We start from the raw sequence: 24,873 nt of genomic DNA, 5'->3' as shown, positions 1-24,873 counted from the left end.
TTTCTTGACATGATCTGTAGCGGCGATCCCCACAGTAACATTGCCACACTTTCCACGACTCACCTTGGAGTCAGTGGTTGGGTTTAAGTTCCACGACTTGCCCAGAATGTCTGTGGAAAACTCCTGGTGTGCAAAGAGCTCATCACACAGTGGGTCGACCCATTGCCACGGTGACAAAGGACAACAAAGTGTAACAGGCCTTTTGTCATGAAGATGTGGCTAAAAATTCCGCTCAGGAACATACTAACACAAATATGCGTGGGAGACAAGCGATCGTGGGTAGATTCAGGCGCACCATTTTCAGTATGTCCTTCAGAGCGATTTAGTGGAGGAGGCATGTATGTGGAAAACGTAGATATGAAGTCATATATATCCTTCACTAGAGGCCCGGTGCACGAAATTTGTGCACGGGTAGGGTCCCTAGGCCTGGCCGGCGATCAGGGCCGATCGGGGCCTTCCTTCCCCAGGCTGCCAGCCGGGGGCTGCCTTCGTTCCACACCGCCCTTGGGTGGTTAGCGCACATCACAGCGAGTGGCCGAACTCCCGGTCGGTCAAACTCCCGAGGGGACAATTAGCATATTAACCTTTTCTTATATAGGATTGCCTAGAAGTTAGCTTTAGGGGAAAACATCCCAGAAAAGAACCAACAACAATGAACTATTTTAAAATACTCTGCAGTAGCAGGAGATCTATACAAATAGAAATGTTATGTAAGTGTATTCGCACCATTTCCAGCGAGAGTGGACTTCCATGGGAACCCAAGTTGAAAGCAGAGCGTTGATTTCTGGGATTACCCAACGAAACAGTGTAAGTCGCAGCCATTTTCACAGGCGATTTCACAAGTGACTTCACGACGCTGTCTTATGTTTGGAGGAAACAAAACGTCAACAACTCAACGCTGCCAATATCCATTTTATTGGCATCGTCTGCTCTGGGACTAAGATCCGCAATTCATCCTGGAAAGATTTCAGAAACGGAAACTAAGATGCAGTCTCCAATCCATAAGACAAAGCAAAATCTGTAGCCTTCTGTGTTAATCTGACAGCCACTAGGTTCAACATCTGATAAGACACCCCCAAAGAAATCCTTTAATCCCACAGCGTGACCTGTGGACACACCGGTGCTCCGGGCATACGCAACCAAGGGGTGGGGGGGGTGGGGGGGGGCGCTGTGGCTAGGGCAGGGTTAACGTGGAGATGGAGTTAACAAACTCTAACATTGTTATTATCTGTCTTGTTATATATATTATCGGTGACTGGCTATGCTTTTATATTTATTTATTTATTTGTTTGTTTTAAAAAATATATTTTATTGATTTTTTACAGAGAGGAAGGGAGAGGGATAGAGAGTTAGAAACATCGATGAGAGAGAAACATCCATCAGCTGCCTCCTGCACACCCCCTACTGGGGATGTGCCCGCAACCCAGGTACATGCCCTTGACCGGAATCGAACCTGGGACCCATGAGTCTGCAGGCTGACACTCTATCCACTGAGCCAAACTGGTTAGGGCTGGTCATGCTTTTAACTACACCTTGTTTTTTTTGCGGATGCTAATAATCTATTCATCCTCAAGGAGATTCATTGAGTAGAGATGAAAAGGGCAGGGTTTGCCCTGGTCCAGCCGTGGGCAAACTACGGCCCGCGGGCCGGATCCGGCCCGTTTGAAATGAATAAAACTATTGAAAAAAAAGACCGTACCCTTTTATGTAATGATGTTTACTTTGAATTTATATTAGTTCACACAAACACTCCATCCATGCTTTTGTTCTGGCCCTCCGGTCCAGTTTAAGAACCCATTGTGGCCCTCGAGTCAAAAAGTTTGCCCAGCCCTGGCCCTGGTCGGTGTGGCTCAGTGAGTTGAGCACATCCTATGCACCAGAACTCTCTGTTTGATTCCTGATTAGGGCACCTAAAAATAAAGGGGGGGGGGAGGTGGTGGTGGTGGCAGAGTTCAGTGCAGACTGCAGAGTTCAAATCCTGGTCCTAGCACAGGCTAGCCTGATGGCTTGGGGCAGGTGATTTCCCATAAGCCACCAGTTCCTCAAGGGACACTGTGCCTCAATAAACAACTTCTAGGAAGATGAAAGGTGTGGGTGCATGAAGAGCAGGAGGGGTACGTCTGGCACTGGGCGGAGTGGGGCTCGGGGAGCTGCTGTCATTTTGATTGAGAATCTCCTGACATCCCCACTGTTTAGCTCCTCTCGCCCTCTGGCTCAGACCTCACGGCGGGAGGCAGGGAAGCTGGGGCCAGGTTGTCACTGATGTATTTGTTCAGAGCGTGTTCTGATTGCTGAAGGCGTGACCAGCACGGGTCCCGGCCCACCCACGCATCTGTGTGGTCTCAGGTGCGACACGATTTCAGTGTCACTGCTTCTCCGGTGTATTCCGGTTGTGCAAACTATAGAATAACGCCGACTCCTCAGCCTCCTTCTCAGGGAGGCAGTTTTCTCTGGGTGGCAAATGCTCCAGGACAAAAGCAGAGAGAAGCAATCGAGACAAATTCAGTCCTTAAGAGGCGCTGATCAAATCACGCCGCCAGAGAGAGAAACGCGACAGCCGCTTCTGCACCTCTAGCCAGGATCCGGCCTCGTTGATTATGTGTTGGTTTTGTTCTCGGTTTGATTTGATTCCAAAGGAATGAAATTCCCCCGTTTGACAGGGACTCATTTGGACTAAAATATTGAAAACCTTTCCATGATTTTTCAATAGGCTCCTCTGTCAAAGGATAGTGAAAGCAGGGGGACATTGTCTCCATGTAACACGTGTCCGTGGCAGCAGACACAGTGCTGAGCAGGGTTACTGGGCAGGACAGGAGACAGACACAGGCAACGTCCTTGAACTGCACTGGGGGCTCAGCAAACAGCCCCCCAGAATGTGACAGTGGGAACGGCCTGACTTTTCCTTCCTCTGCAGGGCCCTTGGAGACCAGTTACAGGGACCCCAGCCAGTGAAGTGGGGATGGCAAACTCACGTTACGCCAGTTTTATAATCAGTGCTATGCTTCTTTTCCTCAGCACATACACTGTCTTTCTCCCGTACAAAAACAGGTGAATTAAAAATATGATCATTCTTCCCCCATTCTTTTAAAAATAAAATATATGTTATTGATTTTTTACAGAGAGGAAGGGAGAGGGATAGAGAGTTAGAAGCATCGATGAGAGAGAAACATCGATCAGCTGCCTCCTGTACACCCCCTACTGGGATGTGCCCGCAACCAAGGTACATGCCCTTGACCGGAATCGAACCTGGGACCCTTCAGTCCGCAGGCCGACGCTCTATCCACTGAGCCAAACCGGTTAGGGCTCCCTATTCTAACATAATCACCCTTTTGAACCAAATACAAATGCCCTGTATTTTAAAAGAGGGCACCCTATGGAATAATAAAAGCAAAAAATCAATTTTAAGTAATGGAACATTTCCAACATGCACAGATGTAGAGACAGTGCGATGAACCCCATCACCCAGGTTCAAACACCGCCAACACACGGCAATTGTATTTCACCTAAATGCCTGCCCATCCTACATACATAGGCACCCCACCAACGCCACACCTACAAACTGTCCGAGATTCCTTGAATGCTCGCTGGGAGCGTGCTCTGGTGATATCTCAGATGTTATTTCGGGCCCGATTTCTTCAAATCAGGATCCAAACAAGGCCCACCCACTGCCTCTGTTTGGCCGTTGTTCTCTTCATCTCTGCGTCCTGTTTCTTCATCTCTGCCTCTCCCCTTCGCTTAAGGTCCTGGTTCGTTTTCATCCTTCCCGCTCACGATTCCGGCAGCAACGGAGGATCCCTGCCCACATTCATGATTGCAGGCGAGGGTTTTAAAAAAAGCCGTTCTCTTCTCAGTTCGCCATTTCGTCCTCAGCTATTAACTGGAATTTTTTTTCCTAAAAAGATAACATTTCCCTCATCCGTGACTTGGCGCGGCTGGAGAAACAGTGGGCAGAGGAGAAGCAGGAAAACGAAGCCTGAGTCTTCTCTTTTACTGACCAGTTTGGAGAATACCGAGGGGGTTCCTAGCCCTCTCCAAAAGCTAGCAGTTTTCGGGTATAATTACCTGCCCCAAATCATCAGGCTAGCTAGCCTGTGCTAGGACCAGGATTTGAATGCTGCAGTCTGCACTGAACTCTGCCACCTCCGCACCCCCGCTTTTTTTTTGGGTGCCCTTTGGCGGTTGAACGACCCTTTCACAGCAGTTGCCTAAGGCCATCCTGCATATCAGATATTTACATTACAATTCATAAGAGTAGCAACATTACAGTCATGAAGTAGCAACGAAAATAATTTTATGGCCCTGGCCGGTTTGGCTCAGTGGATAAAGCGTCGGCCTGCAGACTGAAGGGTCCCAGGTTCGATTCCGGTCAAGGGCATGTACCTTGGTTGCGGGCACATCCCCAGTAGGAGATGTGCAGGAGGCAGCTGATCGATGTTTCTCGCTCATCGATGTTTCTAACTCTCTATCCCTCTCCCTCCTCTCTGTAAAAAAATCAATAAAATATATATGTAAAAAAAAGAAAAGAAAATAATTTTATGGTTGGGTCACAACATGAGGAACTGTATTTAAAGGGCCAGATGGTTGAGAACCACTGATCTAGACTCAGGTCCTTCTGAGATGGAATCCAAGTGTGATGACTGTTAATAGTTAATATTTACCCTTTCTATCCTAGGCCCACAGTCCTCATACAGTAATTTAATCTACGTGTTAAAGTGTAAAACACAGGCACAGATAGGTAATCGCTGGTTATTTTTTTCAGTTTTGGATCATCATTTCTGGCCAAGCATCGTCACCAGTAAAGATTTTTAAGTGCGTGTGTGTGTGTGTGTGTGTGTGTGTGTGTGTTTTAATTCATTTCAGAGAGGAAGGGAGAGGGAGAGTGAGATAGAGACATCCATGATGAGGGAGAATCATTGATCGGTTGCCTCCTGCATGTCCCCCACTGGGGATCGAGCCCACAACCTGGGCATGTGCCATTGATCGGAATCGAACCTGGGACCCCTCAGTCCGCAGGTTGTTGTTCTATCCACTGAGCCAAACCAGCTAAGGCAACAGTGGTGGTTTCTTATATAGGAGATCCACTGAGTTGCGACGTGGACTCTTCACCCGCCGATGAAGTCCTCACACTGTGTTATATTAAAACCCACTGCATTTTGAGTGAATCTTTTTCCTTTGGCGAACTGGCAGCATCTTGCATTTTTTTAAAAAAACCTTGGTTCACGGAAGTATGCAGATCTTCCCAATTTCAGCACATTCCATTACATAACACACACAAGCCCCATTAATTAATACCACCACCTGTCTCATCAGAGCACTCCTTCAATACTACAAAGCTGTCACGCTCACAGTAGGGGATATACTTGCTCCGAAATTTAATTTTTCCTTGAAAGGTTGCATTTTGCCACTGGCAACAAGCCCTGTCAGCTATTTTCCTTGACGTGACAGCTCCTTGGATTCCTTTTTTGGAGACAATACCTGCAACACACCCATGTGAACCGCCTGAGTCCGTCTACGCGTCTGTTTTCAAGTACAGACGGCCGTCCAGCTGGCGGCTGGAACGCGTGCTCTCCCGAGTCAAGACCAGCGCCTGGCCTCGGCCTGAAGCCGACACATGCGTGTGCCGCACACCGTGCACACAGAACACGCTAAAGACATGCCTCGGGCCATTCGTTCCCGTGACCGTCTTCTTCGCATCTGACTGGTCCTGGTTTTGGATCTCCTATCTCCGTAGTTATGTTTGCCATCTCCCCGTTGTTCTTGCTGACACCATCGCGCATCCTCACAACCAGTTGAACTCCGCATCTGCTGGATTTGTCTGAATTTTGTTTAGTTCTTTTTCTGGCTTTTGCTGTTGTCCTCTCCTTGGGGACACATTCTGTTGCCTCCTCATTTTGGCTTCCTTCCGGCGTTTGCTTCTGCGTATCAGGCCTCGCCGCTCTGTCTCCCAGTCTTGGTGGAGAGGCCTGGGGAGTGGTGTCCGGGGGGCGGGGGGTCCGGTGTCACCGGAGCTGAGCGCTCAGGCTGTGTCCCTGTGCGGGCTGTTTGCCCTCCTGCTGGTGGCTGGGGACCGGCTGTGACTCAGTGGAGAAGCTGTTGGTCAGAAGCTGACCCTGACGAGTGGGCTTTGCTCTCGGGGTTCTTGTGACTGCCATCTGCCCCCCTAACTGGGGTGTAATGTATCAGAGTCGTGTGTGTCGGGTGCCCTGGCCCTGGGAGGGTCGAACTGTGCAGGTCAGACCGAGCGGATGTGGGTGCTGCCCCGCCCTGCAGGGGAAGCCTGGGGAGGGCTCTGTCCCGGGGGAAGCCGTGCCCACAGCCCAGGTGAGACTCACACGGGCCCGAGGAGCGTGTGGCATTCGGTGCGGGGGTGTGTGGGGGTGTGGGGGGTGTGGGACGGGGTTTTCCTCCCTTCCTCTGGTGCTTCTCTCACGGACTCTTGCAAAAGTCACGCTGACCCTGGCTGCTCTGTGGGGGCAGCGTGCCCCCATGAAATCATGTTCGTGGCAAAGGCACGATGCAGCCAAATCCTTTTTATAGCACACAATTCTCACCCTATAATAAGCATCAGGAAAACGCCGCACAAAAGCCTTTGTGAAGTCAAACGGAGACTTTTAAACAATGGGCGAGACCAAAAAAGGTCATAGAGAGAGTGGCTCACTGTCAGGGGTTCAATGGGCTGAGAAAGTACGAACCTGACGTCTTGAAATCAGAGGACACTTTCATCTCTGTTCTTTTGGGCGTGGGGGGTGGGGAGGTGGGGGCAGCCACTCAGAATCACAATTCTATGCAAACAGAAGAGGAAGGCCTGCAGGGAGAGGGACCTTCGAAACAGCTTCCCCCTCCGCCAGGAGTTGCGTTATCACGGACGGTATCCGTGTTCACCGAGGCCTGCCGCGGGCCAAGTCCACGGGGTGCAGGACGCCACCCCTCGATCGTCACAGTGGCTCTACGAAGGCGGTGCGATTAGACCCCATCACACAGATGACTGTCTGTGGCTTCACGTTTAACTCATGTGTGAAGGGACGGAGGGAGCGAGGGAAGCCGGTCTCCAGGCTCCGGCTGCTGGCTCTATAAGGAATATTTTTTTTTTTTTAGGAGGCGGCCAATCCATGATGCTCTCTCATCATGGATGTTTCTTTCTTTCTTTTTTCCCCCTTATTTTATTTTGTTGATTTTTTACAGAGAGGAAGGGAGAGGGACAGAGAGTCAGAAACATCGATGAGAGAGAAACATCGATCAGCTGTCTCCTGCACACCCCCTGTTGGGGATGTGCCCACAACCAAGGTACATGCCCTTGACTGGAATCGAACCTGGGACCCTTCAGTCTGCAGGCCAACACTCTATCCACTGAGCCAAACTGATTAGGGCTACAAGGAATATTTTCTACTAGCTTCCGGAACATCTGCGATGCTCTCCTGCATCACATGCACTCAGACAAACACATCGAAGAGGCACTGCTCTCTGTCAGGCCAGGTGCCAACCGTAAGGTAGTAACAAAGACATGATTCTTCCTTTTTCACACACCAGGGTTCCCAGGCGCCTCCTGGCTCCGAGTTGGTTGGTCCCCATTTACCGCCATGCCTGTTTTCACAGAGGTTCCCCGGGTTCCTAACTCAGGGGTTCCCCGGGAGTTTACACCCTCCACACGCAGAATTCTTGCCTTGGACCCAGCCGAGTGGTTTGTGCCCAGGACAGTGCGGGAGGCAGCGGGCGGGGAGGAGGCGAGGTCACCGGTGAGGAGGAGGCACGGGCTGGCCCCGGGTGCAGAGGTGATGAGAGTCCGAAATCAGGCTCTCGTGTAAGGATGCAGAGAAGATCATGGACCACCTAGAGCAGCGGTCGCCAGCCTTTCGGACCTCATGGACCACCAGGGGTCCATGGAACGGTGGTTGGTTGGCGACTGCTGACCTAGAGGGGAAACGCATCAGGTCTGAGTAACAGAAGCCACGTGTAGGGTCGGGAAGGGAGAGTCAGTCACTGGGATTTCTAGCCAAGTTGATTTTGGGAGAAGTTGAAATAGAACCAACAGAATTTCACAGGGACCCGGGGGCGGAAGATGGAGGAACTGTGAGCTATGCACCCAGGCGGAGCAAATGCCAGCGCGGTGAGTCATCCCCTCAAACTATTCTGACATTAGCATTGATTCCGCGTGTCCCTCGCACCAGGCACTTTGCCCGTGGAACCTCATTAATCCTCGCCACGGGCGCGCATGCTACAGGGGAGGGAGCGAGAGCCTGGTGAGGCCATTTCCCAAAGCACCTTCAATTCAGCGCGCGGCAAGGCCTGGACTTTAACCCGGTCCTTCGGATTCTTCGTTAGCTTCTTGGCCGCCACTACGTCTTGTGATCATAAACCAGCTCAATCGGAAGGTGCTACCAGGGTGATGGCTCTGCCCAGCACCACCCCCCGGGGCAGTGTGTGGCCTTCGCCATGTGTATTCTCTGCAAACGGCCTGATAAAGAGAGTCCCGTGGGCTACATCCACGCCCTTAAAAGCTCGGGACAGCTATAATAATAAAAGGGTAATATGCTAATTAGACCGGACGTCTTCCGGACGTCATTCCGGATGTCCTTCCGGATGAAGCTGGAGGGTGAGGGAAGCCAGCATGGGCCCCAGATGCCTGTAGGCAGCCCGAGGGAAGCCAGCCTGGGTCCCGGGTCCCAGAGGGAAGCCGATGCCGGCAGCTGGGGGAAGGAAGGCCTACTCTTGCACGAATTTTAGTGCATCAGACCTCCAGTATTTCTATAAATCTGGGAGGTTTCTAAGGACCGGCATGTACCCTCCTATGTTAACATTTTCTTCAGGTCAGCATCATCCAGGGTCCACAAAGGCAAGAAGCCCCCCAGGTTTCTGGAAAAACTGGGGCACTTACTTGGATTGGTATGGCAAGCCTGCACCCTGGGGTCACAGGTGTGGGAGTCTGCACCCTGGGGCCACAGGTGTGGGAGTCTGCACCCTGGGGTCACAGGTGCGGGAGTCTGCACCCTGGGGTCACAGGTGTGTGAGTCTGCACCCTGGGGTCACAGGTGTGTGAGCCTGCACCCTGGGGTCACAGGTGTGGGAGTCTGCACCCTGGGGCCACAGGTGTGTGAGCCTGCACCCTGGGGCCACAGGTGTGTGAGCCTGCACCCTGGGGTCACAGGTGTGGGAGTCTGCACCCTGGGGTCACAGGTGTGGGAGTCTGCACCCTGGGGTCACAGGTGTGGGAGTCTGCACCCTGGGGTCACAGGTGTGTGAGTCTGCACCCTGGGGTCACAGGTGTGGGAGTCTGCACCCTGGGGCCACAGGTGTGGGAGTCTGCACCCTGGGGCCACAGGTGTGGGAGTCTGCACCCTGGGGTCACAGGTGTGTGAGCCTGCACCCTGGGGTCACAGGTGTGTGAGCCTGCACCCTGGGGCCACAGGTGTGGGAGTCTGCACCCTGGGGTCACAGGTGTGGGAGTCTGCACCCTGGGGCCACAGGTGTGGGAGTCTGCACCCTGGGGTCACAGGTGTGGGAGTCTGCACCCTGGGGCCACAGGTGTGTGAGCCTGCACCCTGGGGCCACAGGTGTGTGAGCCTGCACCCTGGGGCCACAGGTGTGTGAGTCTGCACCCTGGGGTCACAGGTGTGGGAGTCTGCACCCTGGCACCATATCCGCACATCCCAGAATCAGCAGGGGCTAAATGAGTGGAGAGAAGAGGAGGCCCCCAGGACTGTATTAGCTTGGGGTCAGTCACACAGACCCCAGCCATTCCCAGCCTAGTTCTAGAAACATCTCCAACGATTTACACCGAAGGGCAGGGGTGCTATTTAATCCATCCTACACGTGACTGGTGTGTGAGGCACAGGGTGTGCGTTGGCACACACACAGGCCCGTCCGGCCTGGGCCAGCGGCCGGAAGCTGTGGTTCAGTAACAGTGGCCCAGGAGATGGACAAATGCTTGCCCAACCGTTGGATGTGCCCGCTCTTATCTACCCATCATGCACCTAAAACACAGAGCTGAGAATATAAAGTCCAAATAAATAAAAAAACACCTAATTCTGTTCATACCACCGCTGCTCAAGATAATATAAATTATTGACATTTCCAAGGAAAATATTGACAAGACATGAAAATTCTTTTTAAAAAGCTATTGTTCAATTACACTTGAGAAAACACTTTATTGTACCCTCGTGGTCAGTGTCGATGGAAGTTACTTAGGCACTGTTTCACGCTCACTGAAGGGCACTGCTTACATATTGAGTATTTCTGGCAAATACCCGAGTGATCTTGCCCCCCGTGGCGCCAAATAGATTGAAGTGATTACCTCTTCCTAATGCAAGTAGAATTAGGTGGCATTGGCATTACAGCTCGGCAATATTTCTCACATTACACAGAAGAAATAAGAGGGAGAACGCTGGGAATACTGAGTAAGCTCTCAGGTCTCCGCTGACCCACGTGCTAATCTCGGAACAATATATGCATGGACAGGAGCTGCCACGCTTTAATCAAAACAGATTAACACGGCGACGACAATCAAACAAGCTGAGCTTGACTTCTCTTCCCCTTTGAATCTTTTCTCCTCTCCTGAGTGAGAGCTGCTCTCTATCGACCCTGGAACGTACGCATATTTAAGAAACCAAAGTCGTAGAAACACGAGATTCAATAAAGCACCATTACGTGGATGAATGATCCTATAATCCATGCATAGCTTTTCCAGGCTGGAAAGAATGCATTTGATTTGAAGGATCATCAGAAATGCCACTCTTGCATATGGTAACGTCGTTCTAAGTGAAATGTACTATTTGTGGGCAGTTTTATTTTATACTTTCAACTAGAGGCCCGGTGCACGGATTCGTGCACTGGTGGGGTCCCTCGGCCTGGTGACTTTGCTCAGCCATTTCACATCTTCATTTCATCTTCGTTTTCCTCCACCGAGTAACTACTCATTAAGCACACCGAGCAGCAATGCAACGCGTGGCCTGCCATGCACGTATTGCAAAGAATCTTCATCATCTATGTATATAAAAGCCTAAGCAACCGTCCTACCATTCGACCGGTAGCTATGACGCGCATGAAGGAACAATGTCAACACTGGAATCGAAGTCTCCCAATTTTGTTATTTGTGTCCTTTTTTTCTATTAAACTGCAAGAGGAAAGATTTGTAAGTTGACAGAAATCATACTTAGTTGGGGTATGTGTTTGGGGGGTGTGTGGCAATAATACCTACTCATGCAACTCACTTGGTGCGGGGAGGGTTGGGTGCTGGGAACGTGTCCGGCAGGTTCTTTCTGTGTTATTAGCTACCAAGTCAACCTGATGAAACCCGGCACCTCTCCCAAGACTGGAAGAAAACCGGTCTCAGTCCGTCCTTCTGGCATTTTCCAGGTGACTACATCTTTCTAACTCGCCCGGCAAAATCAAGTGGTTACATTGCTTCACAGGCTTTGGCCAGACATGAAAGAAATTAAATGACTTACAGGGAAGAAGATCAAATAGGCTGCGTTGTATCTAAATGCTTGTTCCTTGAACCAAATGCTGAATGAGAATTGGAAGTGAAATCCTTTTCATTTTCTTCTAGAATTTCAGGGTCTGGAATGTCGTTCCCTACCCTTTGTTAAGGGGCCAGACTCTACCCATTTTTTTTTTTAAATATATTTTATTGATTTTTTACAGAGAGGAAGGGAGAGAGATAGAGTTAGAAACATCGATGAGAGAGAAACATCGATCAGCTGCCTCCCGCACATCTCCCACTGGGGATATGCCCGCAACCCAGGTACATGCCCTTGACCGGAATCGAACCCGGGACCTTTCAGTCCACAGGCCGACGCTCTATCCACTGAGCCAAACCGGTTTCGGCCTACCCATTTTTTTTTTAAAAAAATATTTATTGACTTCAGAGAGGAAGGGAGAGGGAGCGAGAGATAGAAACATCAATGATGAGAATCATGGATCACCCGCCTCCTGCACGCCCCCTACTGGGTATAGAGCTCACAACCCAGGCATGTGTCCTTGACTGGAATCAAACCCAGAACCCTTCCGTCTGCAGGCTGAAACTCTATCCACTGAGCCAAACCAGCTAGAGCTCTACCCATTTTTAAGGTCCATCTTGAAAATACCTCCTCATTCTGGATCTCTGCCCCATGAGCTCGGTCCCCGCCCTCACTTGCCGCACCATCTATTTTTTCATGCGACATTGTTATATTTTTGTCTCATTTGAATTTTCTTCCAGTGGCTCATGCGTGTGCATAATACGGACGAGCGCCCCTAATCTCCAACCAGATTATATGCTTAACATGGCTTTTGCATTTCCCATTACGAAATGTTTTCACTTGGACTGACAATATCTTAAAAGGCTCTTTTCATTCTTTGTGATCTGTTAGGAGGGTAGTTTTTCTGTACACCATTAAAATACAAACTCCTCTTTTGACTTACTTATGTCCTCCATGCGTTACTCATTCTTTATTATTTTCAGAAGCCCTGAAAATATAAATGATTGCTTAATAAAAATGCCAATCCATAGGTTTCATGCCACGGGCCACCCTCGCTAATCTGCAGGTGGGACATGTGACAGGGCCAGTCCCTGCCCCCCGAGCCACAACCACTGTTGCAACGACACAGCTAACGGCAGAGGTTGCCAGCCTCTACCCTGCCCTTCGGAACTGAAACAATGCACCCAGGTCTCCCGTGCGCGTATGTCCGGTGCCCGGTTCCAAGTTCAGCGTTGAAACATCCTTGCCGAGGCTGGAGCTGGAACAAAGCTTTCGGAAGCAATCAACTGCTCCTGCCACCATAGGTGCCAACCACACACACACACACACACACACACACACACACACACACACAACGTCCTTTCTTCGTGGAAATAAACAGAGATCTACCCTTCGTGTGCTCGGAGCAGGACACAAATGCCAGCCCTTTCCCACGGGCGGCGGGAGGATGGGTGTGAGGACCGGCCACTTCCCCTGAGGGCTCACTTGTTCTCAAAGGCCTCCTGCTTCTGCACTGAGTCCGCACAGGGACTGACAGCCCAGACACACAAGGGGCCGGCCGGAAACCCCGCGGCGACGTAAGCAGATGGTGTGATGTGTCTCCCACACCACCTTCAATGGGCACATGCCGAAGGTGTGTTCCTAGTCAACGGGCATTGCTGTGAAACAGTAGAACTGAAATCGCCGGATGGAACGGTCAGAATGACTCAGGGGCCTGACCCCATCTGCCTCCTTTGAGACTAATCCCGGGATAAACACACAGAGAGCCCCAGGCAGTGGAGCTGAGCTCTGCGGCGGAGCTGCCAGGAGAACAAATATTGGCTGAAACGGCCTTTATCTTGCTTTTACCTGAACCCGAAGGAGGGCTCGCCAATCACAAGCTGCCGTCCAAAGTGGGGAACGCACAACAAGGCACTCACACCCCCTCCCCCCGCCCCCCCTCATGGACACGCTTACAAACACGAAGATTCTTTGGTTTTCTGAGCCTTGAATCTTGTTAAGAACATGGTCCCTTGTGCAGCACTGACGAGTATATGCAGTTTTTGTAAAGGGTGTCCCAAAATTTGAATTTTGTGTGAGCATTAACAGCAACAAAAAGTAAAAGCCTAATTTTACTTGGTTTATTGAATCGGATTCTAATACCTGTTGCCCTTTGATTTCAATCCCTTCCATTTGATAAGCATCACCAAGTACCAATGATGGCCCAGGAGCAGGGACAATGAAGACTACGGCTTGGCGTCTGTGCCAGCAAAGCCGTGGAGGCCATATTACCCGATGTGCTATTCCATACACAACCCTATCCGATATACTTTATGAATCAATAAAAAATTTACAATTTTTAATTATAAACCTGTGTTTTCTATCAAAATTACTTCTTGCGTGAATTTTGGGACACCCTATAGATGCAGTTTTTGTATTCAGGTCCAGGGACCCCTCATCCATCCAACATTCACCTGCTCTGTAGTCACCCACAGGGGTCACCCGAGGTCACGGACGCCAGCAGGGGCGGCAGGGGCGGGAGCTGGGCTGCTAGCAGCTCTCTTCTCCCAGTGGGAGGGGGGGCACTGGAGCCCACGCTCAGATTGAAAAGTCATCGGCCAATCTATTCCTTCCGACGTATCAGGCGAAACACTGACCTTTCAACACAATCTTTTTTATCCACCAAAACGCAGCAGCATGGTTCCGCAGCCCCGTCTGAGCTCTGCGGATGCCCCCAGCAGCCCGGGGCCGGCTGCTGCTCCTGCGGCTCGGCTCTCAGGCGGCTCTCACGTCGGAGCGGCTCCCTGTCTCCCCTCGCAGCTGGCAGCAGTGCGTTCACTTAAAAAAAAAATAAAATCAAACCATTAGGGACATATGGCTCTCCTCCCGCCTCCGGGTTTCAGATTGGCTTCCAACACCCACACGGAGTTGGAGGTTCCTAAAGTGTGAGCAGCTGAAATGTCCCGGGAGCCGCCGCTGATGTTCGTGGAGTCAGGGATGGAAATTTACGGGACTCGGAGAGGGAGCGAGGGCAGCCGTGGAGGAGTTAACCCGATGGGACTGGTGTCACAGGCACTTCAACTAGCTCCGTGAAAACAGAGAGAGAGAACCGCTCGGTATCGCCTTCCCGAAAGTCCGAATTACACACATCCGTCGAGGTGGGATACATCATAAGGTGAATTTTGCTTTTGCTCTAACGAGCCCTAGGAGCTGCCTGAGAGCAGGAATGAACGCTGGTTCTGAAAACCTTGCCTTGAGGTTCTGTCTCTTCACTTAGCATTTAAAACTGTGGGACTAGCTGCAAAAGCTCGCATGTTCTAAAAATCGACTCTGAGATTCAGCGGGTGGAGTGTAAGGGAGACGAACAGGACTGCGTTTTGGCATCGATGTTCATGTCAGCACACGTGTCTCCTGGGACGCAAGCCAACTCCCAGCCACACCGCAGCCCACTGGACCATTTTATAGTGAAAGAGTTAACGTGGGTTCAGATTTGGCTGCCCTGGGCTGGCCGGGTAGCTCAGTGAGTCCTCAATACCCCACGGTGGCAGATCCCATCCCAGTCAGGGCACATACAAATATCAATGAATTCACAGGTGGATGGGACAACAAATCCTCTCTCTCTCTCTCTCTCTCTCTCTCTCTCTCTCTCTCTCTCTCTCTCTCTCTCTCTCTCTTTCCCCTCTTCTCTGAACTCAATAAATAAAATTTTTAAAATAATTTACCTATAGAAAATTCTAATCCCTTCCACACAGATGAATAAATTCTAAATATAGTTCCAAAGGTTATTTGCTGCTCACAGTCTTGGGGAAACAAAAGAGAAGTTTAGAAAGTGTTCGGGTATGATAAGCATCTTGAAAATAGACGGTTTACAAATACATAAGTAAGTCCGGTGATTTTATGTTTTATAAAAATGAAGTATAAAGGATGTCGGCAATCGAGGCCTACCTGCCTATGTCAGAACCTTAACTTATGGGGAATACTTCTGAGGACGATCTCTTCTTTCAGTTATCAAATTAATACTTTTTTCCCCCCTTAAATGACACTTGGACCAAACTGAGAAATGGCCACCGATGCATCTGAAATCGCACTTTCTCAAAACACCTTAAAAGTTTGGAGCATTGCCCTAACCGGTTTGGCTCAGTGGATAGAGCGTTGGCCTGTGGACTGAAAGGTCCCAGGTTCGATTCCGGTCAAGGGCATGTACCTTGGTTGCGGGCACATCCCCATTAGAGGGTGGGCAGGAGGCAGCTGATTGATGTTTCTCTCTCATCGATGTTTCTAACTGTCTATCCCTCTTCCTTTCTCTCTTTAAAAAAAATCAATAAAATATATTAAAAAAAAACAATAAAAATATATTTAAAAAAAAAGTTTGGAGCATTAAGGACGGTCTGAAGCTGACCTTGAACGTAAGTGAACCTTGCTGACCAATGACATTGAGTCTATGACGATAAAGCCCCAGGTTTTAGATTGTAGCCTCGATGGAGGGACAAAAGTAACACAGTCAAGAGAGTCCTGCACGGATATAAACACAAACGTCTCACAAAACGGGTTATCAGTGCGCCTCACCATACGCACCACACACAGGAAATCCACCGTGTGTGCGTGTGTGTGTCTCTGTGTGTGTGTCTGTGTGTGTGTCTGTGTGTGTGTGTCTGTGTGTGTCTGTGTGTGTCTGTGTGTGTCTGTATGTGTCTGTGTGTGTCTCTGTGTGTGTCTCTGTGTGTGTCTCTGTGTGTGTGTGTCTGTGTGTCTCTGTGTGTGTCTGTGTGTGTGTCTCTGTGTGTGTGTGTGTCTGTGTGTGTGTGTCTCTGTGTGTGTCTCTGTGTGTGTGTGTGTGTGTGCCTGTGTGTGTCTGTGTGTGTCTGTGCGTGTGTCTGTGTGTGTGCATGTGTCTCTCTGTGTGTGTGTGTGTGTGTGTGTGTGTGTGTGGTGGGGGTGGGGGGAAGCTTTGCTGTGCCTGCTGGTCTCCTAGAGCCAAAGGCGACAGAGTCCCAAGTGGCACAACTGCGCGGATCAAACTCGCCTGCTTTTAGAAATGCAGTTTTATTTCCTTGATTGTTAATCACACGAATCCTTTGAAGAGTACTTCACTTCTGATTTCCAAATGTTAACACTAATAATGTTGAATTGTGTCATAACACAGGGTACAGAAATAGCGTATGCCTAGCAACATCATTTAGAGGTCAAAAGGGAGAAGAAGGTTATCTACGTTCTCGCTTTACAAAACTTTGATACCGTCCATGCCTGACAATGAATACGGCTTCATAAGGGGTGGGGGGATGTGAATAGCAAGGAACACGCCCCAGAGCAGAAATGAAGTGGCTCTACAGAGCAGAAAATGATGAGCTTGCTTATCAGCGAAGTTTGAACGTCAGAGTTTCATTATAATCCTGAAGATTTACTTACAACTTAATGGCAGCGGCTTGGAGGATGGGTTACAGGTGATAAGTGTGAACACGTTTCTAATCAACTGTGGTATGAGTGAAGGTTCCTAGCGGTGGGTGTTTTGCTTAACCTGATGGTTCGCAGAAGGCCTGGCGCTGTGTCCTCCTGCTGAGAAGCGTGACCTGCTGGACTATCATCGCCCAGAACCGCTCGGGGTAACGCCATCGCACTCCAAACCACTCCACGGTCCGAAAATCCGAGCTTCATAAAGAAATGCCTACATTCTCCAGGATGAGGTCGCCATCGGGCAGCAAGATGAACATTGCTATCTTTTCATGAGTTAGTCCTTAAGTACATACTTCCAGAGAAATCAGTACAAATAAGAGAAAATCAAACAAAAGCTAGACCCCTTTGTTTTTGGAAATGGAGAAGAGAAGGAAAATGGAGCAGCTGCTGAAATTCATATAGTTATTGTTTTTAATATCAGTTAATATAATTTTTTCTTAGATGATATAAACTCCATGTTGGATTATACCCACCTACTAAACAGATTACAGAATTGATCTCAGCCAAATGAAAGAAATTATTTGGGATTTATTATTTTTTTCTAAAAGGATGGTCTACAGTAAGAAATAAATCGAGAATATCTAATTGTTATTTTGGTCTGGCACCCCAACAGATTTTGGAAGCGAAATGAGAAATTAGGGCCCTTCAGGAATTTAAAATGAACACCCCCCCCCAAAAAAATTTTAATCTGACAATTTCTGATGAAAAACAAAATGGTAGGGCTACTACTATCGATGATGAATAATAACATTTTAGTTTTAAGTTCGATCATGACAGGTCAGTTCATGTTCAAAAAATTATAGGGGCCCCTATTTCTACATTAGCTATATTTTTGAGAGACCAACACAATAGTCACAACCTCTTTGCTGCAATGAAGCTTTCGAAGAGTAAAATTCATTTTTAAATACGGCTGAGCCACTACAGTGTCTGGGACACTAAGGGATGTATGGATGTCATGTATCAGGGACCTCATCTATATTTTTTAAGAAATATATTTTTACTAGAGGCCCGGTGCACAAATTCATGCACAGGTGGGGTCTTTTGGCCAGGGCCGATCAGGGCCATCTCGCCCAGTCCCCATCAGGGCCAATCGGGGCTGGCCAGGAGGATGGGAGGTTGGCTGTGGGAGCGCACTGACCACCAGGGGGCAGCTCCTGTGTTGAGAGTCTTCCCCCTGGTGGTCAGTGTGTGTCATAGCTACCGTCCGGTCATCCGGTCGTCCAGTCATAATGGTTGCTTAGGCTTTTATATATATATAGATTGATTTCAGAGAGGAAAGGAGAGGAAGAAAGAAATAGAAACATCAATGATGAGAGAGAATCACTGATCAGCTGCCTCCTGCACGCCCCACACTGGGGATCGAGCCCACAACCCAGGCACGTGCGCTGGACCAGAATTGAACCCGGGACCCTTTAGTCCACAGGCCAATGCTCTATCCACTGAGCCAAGCCGGCTAGGGCAGGGACCCCATCTATTTGCAATGATGATGTGGTAAGAAGACCTCATTCAAGTGAATCAGCTCCAGGTTCAGCAAGCAAGCCACCCACAAGAGAGCAAATAAAAGACTGGGTTCAGCCAACTTGGGGGTCTGGAGCGAGCAGGAGCTTCTGAGTGGCCATCAATGTGAGGCCTTGGGAAGGAGCCCTTTGACCTTGGACTTCCTGGGCCTGAGCCAGACCAGCATCTCCCGTCGCACGGAGGAAGCGCCCTGAAGGAAGTGGAACCGGCCCCTCCTCTTGACACAAATAGACCGAATTCCGCCACTTTCCAAGACAGCTCTGCAGCAGTCCTACCCAGATGACCGTCAAGCTGTGATACTTTAGTGCGTTCTCAGACACAGGGCCCAGTGACATGCTTGCTAGGGACTCGGCGATTCTGGGCTTTTCGCCGACACCCACATGGTTACTTCGGCGGTTATAAAACCTCCCGTGAAGAACATACGTTCAGAGTAGCCTTCTTGTGTCTTTCCTTTTTAAAAAAATATTTTATTGATTTCAGAGAGGAAGGAAGAAGGAGAGAGAGAGAGATAGAAACATCAATGATGAGAGAGAACCATCGATTGGCTGCCTCCTGCATGCCCCCTACTGGGGGTGGGGATCGAGCCCGCAACCTGGGCATGTGCCCTTGATCGGAATCGAACCGGGGACCCGTCAGTCCACAGGCTGACGCTCTATCCACTGAGCCAAACCAGCTAGGGCGACGTGTCTTTCCTTTTTCCAATCAAGACTGCATGCGTGGAAAGCGTTGCAAGAGTCTTTCCTGAAACGGGAGGAAGGAACACGTCTTCAGCGGTAGATGTGAGTCGAATCTGGCATCACGTGTTAGGACGGTGTGAGCATCTTCTCCCCTCTTTGCTGGGAACTGGGGCCCAGACACAAGGAGCAGGACGACTGAGGCTAAAGGCAAGATCATGAAGTGTGTGGGTTCTAGACTCTGGTTCCAGGGCCGTCAGAAAAGCCGAGGCCAAGGGGAAGGAGGGAAGACGCCCGGAGCTGTCCGTCCATCCGTCCGTCTGTCCGGGTGGGTGCTGGCGCCAGGGAAGGACACGCGTGTTACGGGGAGAGGCGCTCATCCCAGGGAAGGGAGGCTGGCCTGGGATGCAGGTGCGAACGTCTCGTCTCCTCCCACGGAGCTTCCGGTTTTCCGTAACCGTGAACGTGACACGCAGACCGAGCCGGTCACTGTTCAGATGGGCTCTCACTGGTGCCCAGCATGATGGTGACGGGCAGTGTGTCTCCCAGATGCCCGCTGTGAGCAGAAGTTCGCCTTTGGTGTTGAGCATCCACCTCCTACGAGGGACTTAGCTTTAAGTTTGCGCTGAAATCCTCAGACTTTATTTTTTCCATGTAAGTGCCTGCTTCTCTCTCTCTTTTTTTTTTTTTTAAAAAAATTCTGTATAACACTTTTAATTTAAATATAAGATTTAATGTTTATTCCTGTTATATTTCATCTTTTTGGTTTTGATCCAGCAATGCAGCCTGCCAAAAAAAAATCTAGATTGCTAAATAAGGAGCACCAATCAGTGCTTTCTATCTTCCCTGGAAAAAGTGAGGAACTTCAAGTTAAAAGAGCACCTGCGGAGTGTGGTTCGGCGTTCGTAAGGGGGATGGGCGGGTAGGGAAGCCAGGACAGACTCAGGGAAAAATTCTGGTCTCTCTCCCCCCCTCTCTCTTTTTTTTAATAATGATCAAGACTTTTTAAAGTGATAAAGTTTCACCTTGTTAAACGTGGTTAAATCCTAGTCCTTTAAACTTTTATTCCTGCCGCAAGGAGACCCGGCCCCTCTTTTCCTTGAGTCCCAGATGCCTCTTGTTTTACACGTAGGTGATACTATCGGTAAAAAGTATGGGGCTTCATCAGTAGATGAATGGATTAGAAAACTGTGGTACATCTACACGATGGAATACTATGCTGCTGTAAAAAGGAAGGAACTCTTACCATTTGCAACATCATGGATGGAACTGGAGAGCATTATGCTAAGTGAAATAAGCCAGTCAATAAAGGAAAAATACCACATGATCTCACTCATTCATGGACAATAGAGACCATTCTAAACTTTTGAACAATAATAGATACAGAGGCAGAGCTGCCTCAAACAGATTGTCAAACTGCAGCGGGAAGGCCGGGGAGGGTTGGGGGGCAGGAGGTAGGGGGGTAAGAGATCAACTAAAGGACTTGTATGCATGCATATAAGCATAACCAATGGACATAAGACACTGGGGGATAGGGGAGGCTAGGGGACTGTCTAGGGCGGGGGGATAAAATGGATACATATGTAATACCCTTTGTAATACTTTAAGCAATAAAAAAAAAAAAAAGAAAAAAAAAATTAATGATGCTTAAAATGTGGGTTTTTATATAAATATAAGAGTGATCCTGCCGAAACCGGTTTGGCTCAGTGGATAGAGCATCGGCCTGTAGACTGAAAGGTCCCAGGTTCGATTCCGGTCAAGGGCATGTACCTGGGTTGCAGGCACATCCCCAGTGGGAGATGTGCAGGAGGCAGCTGATCGATGTTTCTCTCTCATCGATGTTTATAACTATCTCTCTCCCTTCCTCTCTGTAAAAAATCAATAATATATATATATATATTTAAGAGTGATCCTATTATTTTATATTTACCACTAAGGCGTTTTATGACGTTTGAAAACAAATGGTCTTCTTTCTTTTCTTTTTAAAAATATTTTTTATTTATTTCAGAGAGGAAGGAAGAGGGAGAGAGAGATAGAAACATCAATGATGAGAGAGAATCATGGATCGGCTGCCTCCTGCACGCACCCCACTGGGGATTGAGCCCGCACCCCGGGCATGTGCCCTGACTGGGAATCAAACCGTGACCTCCTGGTTCATAGGTCGACGCTCAACCACTGAGCCACGCCAGCCGGGCTAAATGGCCTTGTTTCTAAAGGCAATGCATTTAATGGGGGCTTACATAGTACTTCAGAGGCACAGTCAGAAATAGTTTTAGGTAACTTTCATGCATTAATATATGCCTTTTAGTGAGAGAGGTCTACAAGGAGGCCATTTTCACTTAGTTTAGTGCTGTATCAGGTACTAAATTTAGTCTGGGCGTGTGTGAAGTTTCGTATACACGTGGATATAGTCACCCCACGACTCTTGTACCTAAAGCCTGGGCGGCCTTTTGTTAAATGCCATAACGAGCAGTCTTTTCCCCAGTTCCACTGGCATTCCGTTCCTTTGTCCCAGAAAAGCGTATACATTTTTCAAAGTGTCTTAATGCTCTCTTTTACTTTTATTTTGGACTCTTTAAAAAAAATTTTTTTTAAATTAATTTCAGAGAGGAAAGGAGAGGGAGAGAGAGAGAGAACATTAATGATGAGAGATCCATCATTGGTCAGCTGCCTCCTGCACGGCCCCTCCTGGGGATCACGCCCACAACCCAGGCGTGTGCCCTTGACTGGATTCGAACCCTGGACCCTTCAGCCCTGCAGGCCGACGCTTTAGCCACTGAGCCAAACCGACTGGGGCTGGATTTTTCAAAAGGATCTTCTGTTCGCTGGAGTAAGATGGCTACGTTCTCCATCAGAACAAGATGCTCGGAAATGTCCAAGGAAAAGGCCACTGACAGTTCCTGGGGGGCGGGGGTGGGGTGGGGGTGGGGGTGGGATGGATTCGGACCACACACATGGCTCCCATGAGCGGTGACTGGCCAGCAATGGCAGGTGGTGCTGCTCCCTCCTGCGTGCACCGCCTCGCACCGGAGGCCCGTGAATTCTAGCCCAGCACTTGCCTAACCGTCAGCAAAACACCTCCACATGGCAGACGACACCTCCAGATGCCTGACGTGATCCCCAACAGGCTGTCAACTGGCCGGCGTGGAGGTTGCTCAGTCTCACCTCCCGCTGCGTAAACACCGTCCCGGGCCCGTCCGCGCGCAGGGGGCCGCGGGGAGGGGTGCCCCCTAGGATGGCGCCCGGACCCATCGCTCACGTGCCACAATCCAAGTTTATTTACAAGTAGAACACGGCACCACGCACTCCGAGTTTTACGCGGGGTTCACACAGGATTGAAAATACGCTCCCTGGCTGAAGACAGCAGAGAGGGGTGGCTCCTCCATGGGTGGAAGGCAGCGGTTCTCAACCTGTGGGTCGCGACCCCTTTGGGGGTGGAACGACCCTTTCACAGGGGTCGCCTAAGACCCTCGGAAAACACATAGATAATGACGTATTGTTTCTGTGATGAGTCACTATGCTTTCATGATGTTCAGTTTGTGACAATGACATTGGGGGTCACCACGGCACGAGGAACTGTATGAAAGGGTCGCGGCGTTCGGGAGGTTGAGAACCACGGGTCTAAGGGGGTGTTCGCAAACCACGTTTCAGAAACCCTGGACTTGAATCGAAGACTTGCTTACGGGTCTAATCATGTATAATGAAGCCAGGTTAAGCCAGGTCTGTGAATTTTAACTAAACAGGGAGCTTCTCTGGCTGCTCAGTCCGTGAGAAAGTCTCTGTGTATATGAATCTGAGACGAGGTTTCTCTTCGCCAGAACACGCTTGTGTAACTGTGGCTGCAACGCCGGAATGAAGGCCCGGAAAAAGGGCTTTTGCTCTGTAGGGGTGAGGGAGCTGGAGGGAGGAGGGAGTGAAGGACAGAGAGGGGCAGGGGGGTCAGTGTCTGGAGGCAGGTCCCCACCCGAACGCCCCGTGCACCCATCGCATGGCAGCCCTCCGCCCCCAAGTCCCCGGAGGCCTGCAGGGGAGCTCAGCTCTCCATGGTAGTCCTCGGGCTGTGTGTGCTGGGGGAGGGGGAGAAAAAGACTCCCTTTCTACCTTTATATGGCTCTTCTGCCGTATTTCCCACCAAAAGAGGAGCCTCAATAAGCCTTGGGTAAGAGACTGGCGCTGTGGGCACCGCCATGCCCACAGAGGAGGCGTGGGAACTGGCAGGTGTCGCTGTCTCCCTGGGGTGGGCGCCCCGGATCTGCAGGGAGGAGCGGGCCTCCGTGTCTGCTCTGCGCGGCCAGGGCGGTCCACCCACGCCGCCCCTGCGGGCCTGTGGCCTGGACCTGAGGCCAGCCCTGGCTCCAGGAGGGGGCGTGCACCCTGCTTTCTATACGAGCACGGAGGGGGCCGCCAGAGGAGCCCCGACATCTCGATCAGCCATGTTTGCAAACCCAGCGTCAGCAGGACGACCTCTGTACTGGGAGATCTCAGTGTTCCTCTTAAATAAAGCCGAAGCTTCAACCTTCCCTTTTTTAAAAATAATATTTTTTTATTGATTTCAGAGAGGGAGAGAGAGAGAAACATCAAAGATGACAGAGAATCATGGATCGGCTGCCTCCTGCACCCCCCATACTGGGGAGCGAGCCTACAACCTAGGCATGAGCCCTGATCAGGAATCAAACTGTGACTTCCTGGCTGGTGTGGCTCAATGGTTGAGCATCAACCTCCCCTTTCTTGCCAGGGGCAGCGGACAGAACCTAGAAGGAAGAGGGAGCCATAAACGTGCCCCAAACTCCCAGGACACACGTGGAGCGGGCCGCAGCACAGGGAGTGCCCGTGAGGCACAGGGCAGCCGAACAGCCTCCTGCGTCTTTTACAGAACACCTGAGGGTTTTACACATAAGTTCATGGCCAACGGGAGAGTCATCTCCTTGCGACGTTGAAGAATGGGGAGGGGATTACATTCTGGGCTTTAGGTTTGGGTCCTAAGCGCGTCTCACATTTTATTCCTGTCTGTGTTTTGATTCATGAAATTCTAAAGCCCTGACATGGGCCTTGGGAAACGTCCGCCCGCAGATCGCGGGCCGCGGTCCAAGTGCAGCTTGGCCCATTTTCACGTGGAGGCCTTCACGGCCGCCGGGACCACGGTTACGTGTCGACAGGCTCTGGTGTGATTCCAGAGCGAAAATCCACGGGAAGATAGCGACCGAGACACCTCCAGAGCTTTCCATCGGTCCTGACTCGGCTTGCCCTCAGATACGTTTCACGAAGAATCAAAGCATCTGCTACACGTGAATTCCCAGACCCCGGAGGCCCCGATCGATCGTCTGCTCCCCCAGGCGGAGCAGGGTGGACAGAAATCACGCTCAGAGACCAGCGTGGGGGGCGGGAGGAAGGCGGACAGACCGCCCGTCGGGCTGGGTTTGCCTCACGAGTTCCCCACGCACGATCACTAGACAGGGCCAGGGGTCTCCCCTCTCGAATGGGAGTGAGAAATGAAAGCAACACGGCAGAGGAAAGCTTAAAAAAATAAATAAAAAGGAAGCAGGATCCCGCTCCTCTCCTCCCCTTGCGTGCTACGCACAGCTGACACCCGACGGTGGCCACGGCCCACACGCCCAGGGCCTCCTGTGTGGCCATTAGAATTCAGTCTCTCTCCTTCAAGCAGAAGGACTCGCTGAGCTGCAACTCCCCGGCGTTCCCAAGGCTCAGCCTGGAAAGGAACAGGGGAAGGCATGCCTGCCCAGGCTCAGGGCCGCCTGCACCGCGACCCGTGGACGCGGCCACGTGGGCCCATCGTCCCG

General features: G+C 50.3%; 1 protein-coding gene across 5 annotated transcripts in view; it reads right to left on the bottom strand.

The window, feature by feature from the left end:
- CHRM3 (cholinergic receptor muscarinic 3) overlaps nt 1–24,873 on the bottom strand; it is a 106,452-nt gene that overhangs the window by 40,721 nt on the left and 40,858 nt on the right. The window contains exon 1 of one of the 5 annotated variants that reach the window (XM_059677278.1): nt 14,090–14,129. The exons of the other annotated variants lie outside the window; for them this stretch is intronic. The gene's annotated coding sequence lies outside the window, so the exon portion shown is untranslated. Of the gene's footprint in view, nt 1–14,089; nt 14,130–24,873 lie in introns of those variants that run through there. 5 annotated transcript variants of the gene reach the window in all.

This window comes from Myotis daubentonii, chromosome 20, assembly GCF_963259705.1.
Source record: "Myotis daubentonii chromosome 20, mMyoDau2.1, whole genome shotgun sequence".
NCBI lineage: Eukaryota > Metazoa > Chordata > Mammalia > Chiroptera > Vespertilionidae > Myotis > Myotis daubentonii.
The sequence above is the reverse complement of the archived record's forward strand: the minus strand, read 5'-3'. Positions and strand labels throughout refer to the sequence as shown.